Genomic DNA, 6,000 nt, shown 5'->3' with positions numbered 1-6,000 from the left:
TGACGGACGGATCGCCACACTGCCGACATTTTATTCCGCCCGTCACGGCACGCCGTTTAATTGCGTTATCAAAACGCCGCTATTATTCGGCCTTGCTTTTAACTTATTCCACCGAATACCGAATGTGTGTTTTTTTGCAATATTCGGCCGAATATATTCGGTTACCGAATATTCGGTGCATCCCTAATCATTTTGAGAAGGTGAAGGACGAACCCTCATCGAAACATTCATGATTACAAACATGACGCATCATCTGAAACATGTAAGTAGCTACATGCCCATTAGCCACTTAGCACAATCGTTATGGCCTTGCAGACAGCGTCATTAACAGGCGGCTAGCTCAGTGTGTGACGTGCACTTGTAGATAAAATATAGGCCTATATTAATGAAGGTTCATTTGTATAGGTTGTATTTCTCTGTAATGTTACTGATACTATTCTTTCTCAGACCTTGAACTCAAACCGTTGTGTTGCCCCGCCCAAAATATATAATTTACTAATCAAATTAATATGGTAAACATGCAGGCGACTAGTCGACTAAAGGCCCTAAACAACGACCAGGAAAAATTTTAGTTGCGGGCAGAAGTATGATTTGAAATGCTACCTTACAAAAATAGGTCATTTTAGGCTTGAGCTGCTGTTATAATGAGACGTTTTGGCTCTGTAATCTCCAGTTTGGCTATTTCCATCAATTTACAGAACTAATTCAAATGGGGCTACTATACTAGATCTCATCTTCTCATTATATCCTCATTACTGATGATCATTTGTCAAAAATCTATTTTATTTGATTTTCTTCAAATTGCCCAGCCCTGATTTAAGATAACTTTTCAGAACACGTGTTGTTTGTTAAGAGAGCAGACAAAATATAGCTAAATAGCTGTATAATCAACCTACACCTTTTTTAAAAGTTTAGGCTGTAGGAAGTCTGTCTGTTGTTGAGGATGGAAAACAGCTGTCGCTACCCGACAGCCAAATACCCAAAAGATTTCTTCTTAAAATGTTGCCATGTTTCCAAGTGGGTGTTAGATTTAGCTGCGATAATTAAAAAGCTTCCAATTACCAAAATTAGAGATGCAGTAGAAAATAAGGCAGTCGAAGGCTTAAAAAACCCACTGAAGCATAGAAAAATGTGGGCACTTTGAATTTAAATGCCCTCTTTATCGAGGAAGTATGATAAGCAGGTTGCTTTGACATATCGCATCATAGTTTGATGATGTATTGTTTATTTTGGGATTACAGGCTGGAATTGTGCAGTTCACCACATATCAGGCTTGATAATAGGATACTATCTTATTATGGGTCATTCATCATGACAATATGACATAAGTGGTAAATAGAGAATAGCGGAGTTTAACACTGTTGATATCCACTCTTCCACTCCAGTGCCAAACCCACTTCATTAATTCCTTGTCGAAAGCATCCCCCCCCCCCCCTCCCTAAGTTAACACCCTGAGAGATCAGTCCCCAGGCTCTTTCCTTTGGGTTTCGAATGAGATTGATGTTCTGTTTGTTTCTCTCACACACTTCGACTGTCTCCTTGGGAGCTTTCTCTATTTCCAGAGAAAGCTCTAAAACAACAATGGAAGGGGGTCATTGGTATTTAACCATGTTATTAAAAAGACGGCAAAGCATTTTAGGTGGTGTTACATGTGCTTTATATATTGTATCTGAAAGCCTACCTGCAGATGTTTAACTGTTTCACAAATTTTATGGGAGGAATATGTGGTATTGTAAAAATGACAGAGGCAGCGAGTGTGAAAATTTGGTGTTGGTTGGTTTCAGAGGCTTCCAAGGGAGAAGATGTGCTGAGTTGGATAGTTTTTGGAGGCAGAACAGGAGTTTTGAGACTACCCTATCGATCCTGTTGACATGCTCCCCTTTGGGGAATGCAAATGCTTCTGTTCTTCAACACAAACATTCAAACCCTCCTGGTAGTGGAACCCTAATTAACTTGGGATTTGAATACCATGGCCTTTTACTTTGACATTTTCATATTTCAGAAAGACGTTGTTTAACGCTTGCTCAAAAAAGACAACTCTCGTCTTTATTAGACTGTGAAAAGGATTTCTATTACAACACAGTCAACAGTTTCATTTGTTGAACGTGTAAAAAAAACAAATTAAATCACCTTCGGGTTGATTCACGAGTTATTTTAACTGCGCTGTCGTACGGAGTCCCACGTGTCTGCTTTATCTGTCAGACTCTGGTGCGAGCTGAAGGTGTGACAGCTGCTGTATGTTATTGTCACTCCTAATCTAAACCCCACAACACAAGTGTTTACTACTGCAGAGGAGACCTATCCCCAGGTAACCACTAATCACTCAGGGATTCCAGAGATCATCCGTCCCAACACATAGCAGCCGATGTGAGGAAGGTGGGAGCTAGCAACCACTCTGCTTTAACAGCCTCACAGATCTCAAGACAATCATCTGTGTTGCTGTAATGTTTAGGATGAAATGCTTTGAGTAGGCTCAGTGACACAAATGGCATTAGTAAGTGCCATCTTGATAAATATGGAAGTGGTTGCTTTCAGTTTTCAGTTTTATCCTGTATTTAAGCCTATGAATATTATAATCGTCCTGTCAATAGATAGATTAAAGTATGTTTTATTCAGTTAAGAGGATTCAGAGGGCAGTATTAAGGACATTCATCTTAGCACTACCACATGTCTAAAGGTAGCATTAGATATCACTAGGGTTGGGCGATTAATTTTTCAATCAAGATTTTGGTTTCCAATGATTATAAAAACAAGATCATTGAAGTAAAATGTTTATTGCGTCGCATTACATTTCACAGTGATGCTCTCATGTTGTCTTGTGTTCTAAATCCAGCACTCCCCTTTTGTTTACAGTGGTGAACTTAGTGTTGACAGCATACTAATTCTTGTCGGATTTCACGACTTTTCAGACCCTCTCTTTGAGGGAGGCTGTGGCTGACAGGTAGAGCGGGTCGTCTACCAATTGGAAGATCAGCGGTGCGATCCTCTCCCCTTGTGGTCCACATGTCACAGTATCCTTTAGCAAGATACTGAACCCCAAATTGCTCCCAATGGCTGTTCCATTGGTGTGTATTTATCATCATATTACATTTTCCTCTTTTTTAGTTGAATTATATTTAAAGTTCAAGAAAATCCACTGTTAAAAGGACATTTTTCCTTTATTCAGTCAAGTCCAACATCATTGAAAAATCATGTTTAATAGTCGTGATCTCAATTTTAACCAAAATAATCTTGATTATGATTTGTCATAATCAAGCAGCCCTAGATATAACTGATATGTGTAGAGCAGCAACAAGCAGATTGACAGAATATTATTATTAATCTGCAACTATTTTGATCATCAAATAATCCCTTTAGTTCCTTTTTTTTCCCAACAAAAATGGCAAAATTCCCTGGCTCCAGGCTCCTCAAACGTCAGGATTTGATGGCTGCTCTCATAATAAACTGAGCATCTTTGAGTTTTAGACAGTTGGTTGAAATGAATAAGACATTTGAAGACATCTCCTTGAACTGTGGATAATTGTAACAAGCGTTTTCCAGCATTTTCCGATATTTTATAGGCAAAGCGAGGAAACTAATTAGCAGATTAATTGATAGTTGCAGCCCTAGATTTGTGATCGAAGGAATCTCAGAAATATAGAGTAAATGTCCCATTTTAAAGGTCGGGATTCATAGACTTATTCCAGTGTGTCTGTCATTTGGAGAGTGCCATAATAGGCTCATCATTACTGTGTTATGATCAATTAGCCTGTCGTCAGGTCGGGCAGACCCACATGAACTACACTGTAAAAAGATAAGAGGGCATTTGCTCATGACCGGTGCATGGGAAAATAGTGTTTCCATAACAGTGCCGATGCATGATCTGTGGTAGATAGCCGTGCTTGTTTTCATAGCCCAGAGTAAAACTAATAGATGAGCAGATTAACACAAATGGCAGTAAATTACTTTCTGTTGCTGCTAATGATAAATCATATCTGTGTTTTCTAGGGAATTAAAGAATGTTCTTTCAATTAAAATCAATAAATGTAGAACGTAGCAAGGTATCGACTGAATATCAGGGACTCATATTTGAGGGGGCAGTGTGAATATCTCTGTGATCTTTTAATACCTGATAAAACAACTTCTGTTGCTAATCTTTTTTTCATACCCGAGATAAAAAAGTGGTGCTTTTCCAAGATCATGAAGACAGCTCTGGCATCTTAAAGGCAATTGAATATGACTTGAATTTAATTAATGTTAAAATGAAAAAATACCTTGCATTAGAATCACAGACTGGAGAAAAACACAGCCATAGCATTTGTTACATAAACCATAAGTTTTTTTAGGAAAGGTTTTAAAACCTGGATTTGGGAGTCTATAAGCTGTCAAAAAATAGTGAGATGTGTCAGGATTTCCCAGAGCCCAAGGTGACATCCTCATATTGCTTGTTTTGTAACAGTCTAACTTGCAAAGATATTCAGATTTATTAAATAAAAAAACATGTTGGAAGCTGGACACAAAGACAGTCCAGCATTTTGATGGATGTTGGATGATGGATTCTCAAAATAGTTGCAGATTAATTTTCTGTTAATGGACTAATTGCTTAATCAACTGATTGTTCCAACTCTGGTGTACTGTAAACATAACAGTCTCTGGTTCCCTACAGGGTTGGACATTAGCGCCAGCCAAGTAGTAGAATTTGCAAGTGGTTGCTAGAATGGTTTCACTCACCAGACATTAGAAAAACAACAAAAAACAATGGTTATCTGTTGATTAGCCGATAGATTTTGGAATCCAGCAGCCACAGTAGCAGGTAGACTATAAAGTTCATTTCCAACCCTAGTTCCCAAATTTGCCCAAAGGAGAGCCTTGGTAGAGCTGAGAGAGGGACAAACCAGTAGCAACCACCATGTTTGACTGTGATGATAATCGAGCTCAACACACTTCACGATGTCTCCTAATGCCACAAATATTTTCAAAATCACCACAAACTTTTCCCTATTGGATTTTATTTGTATTTAGTCCTGTATTTTAAGGCCTAATGCACTCGCACACCGGCATCACCACTCAGCTGTCGTGTTGCTGCTTGATTAGAATCATCACCAGAAGTCTCAAACAAGTAGCCTGCTTCAGCATTTGTTTACTCTCTGATCAAACCAGCGCAGTGCCCCTCTCAAAATGTGGCTGTTATGGGCCAACTGCATGGCCTATCGCTGTTGGCAGCTTTCTTGAGAATCGCTCATCCAAACAACTTCACACTTGACACCACACTTCCTTGGATCCTGACCAATGCACCTGCCATGACAAAGTTGCGTCCCCTGGCCGAGTATACACGCAATTTACTAGCAATTTGGGACCAGACTATTTTCGGGAAAAGTAACGGATGTTCCATAAGTTCAATCGCTGATGCTTGAAATGTTTGAGTTTGTACAGTGGAACATTTCCGGTCTCTCAGTTTCTCTTTCTTCATTTGTTCTTGGATGTACTGTAGTGAGTGACGGAGAACAAGCTGCACCCAGCATGCTGTTTGGCGTTGTAACAGTTATAAGGTATGCCTTCTCAATACACTACACAGTGTGTATGTAAAGATAAATATGTCCCATTGATCTCAATAGCTCGCACTCGACACTGCGCTTCCTTGGGTCCTTAGCAATACACCTGCCAAGTGTGATCGGATGAACAGTTGTCGAGAAAATCGAAGGACAGACAAGCAAGGACTCCTTCTGTTCCACTTAGATGATGATTAACCATACATTTTTGTCTGTACGTAGGTGACGAAATTGAGGCCAAGGTGGCTACAATACGTTTGATGTGAAATCGTATGGTTGTCTACTGATAGAGTCTACTGCCGATCGACCCGAATGGGACACACTTGCATATCTTAACAGACAACCAGCAGGCAGCCATGTATGAAAGCAAGGCCAAACAAGTGTGTGAATTTGGAGGAGCTGTGGCCTGAGCAGATGTCCTCATTTGTCATGAGTTATATGTTGGCATAGATGATGGTTACCATAATAGTCT

General features: G+C 39.6%; 1 protein-coding gene across 2 annotated transcripts in view; it reads left to right on the top strand.

Moving 5' to 3' along the window:
• Positions 1–6,000, top strand: part of ca16b (carbonic anhydrase XVI b) — a 137,643-nt gene that overhangs the window by 11,798 nt on the left and 119,845 nt on the right. The window lies entirely within an intron of this gene.

Source organism: Epinephelus moara, chromosome 24 (assembly GCF_006386435.1).
Source record: "Epinephelus moara isolate mb chromosome 24, YSFRI_EMoa_1.0, whole genome shotgun sequence".
In the NCBI taxonomy this organism is placed as follows: Eukaryota; Metazoa; Chordata; class Actinopteri; order Perciformes; family Serranidae; genus Epinephelus; species Epinephelus moara.
The sequence above is the reverse complement of the archived record's forward strand: the minus strand, read 5'-3'. Positions and strand labels throughout refer to the sequence as shown.